Source organism: Morone saxatilis, unplaced genomic scaffold, assembly GCF_004916995.1.
Source record: "Morone saxatilis isolate NCDOM2014 unplaced genomic scaffold, NCSU_SB_2.0 Contig2, whole genome shotgun sequence".
Classification (NCBI taxonomy): domain Eukaryota; kingdom Metazoa; phylum Chordata; class Actinopteri; family Moronidae; genus Morone; species Morone saxatilis.
The window spans coordinates 3,094,749-3,094,951 of record NW_023339762.1 but is presented as its reverse complement, the minus strand read 5'-3'; the positions used below and the strand labels follow the sequence as shown (position 1 = coordinate 3,094,951).

Genomic DNA, 203 nt, shown 5'->3' with positions numbered 1-203 from the left:
ACAACATTAACAGTTCATCTCCTCACTGTGCATTTTCCTAAGCTGCTAATGCAGCTAGAGCAGCACGTGACTTGGGCACCGTTTACACAACTTTATCATTCATTGGTGTGGATGCTCACATTGTTATCGTTGCAGTTGTTATTCTTGGTGGACGACCCTTGATAATTTGCAGAGGATTGCAACGCCTGTTGGCCGTCAGCTGA

At 45.3% G+C, this 203-nt stretch overlaps 1 protein-coding gene across 1 annotated transcript in view; it reads right to left on the bottom strand.

The window, feature by feature from the left end:
* Positions 1-203, bottom strand: part of mical2b (microtubule associated monooxygenase, calponin and LIM domain containing 2b) — a gene marked incomplete at its 5' end in the record, with an annotated part of 44,304 nt that overhangs the window by 29,291 nt on the left and 14,810 nt on the right.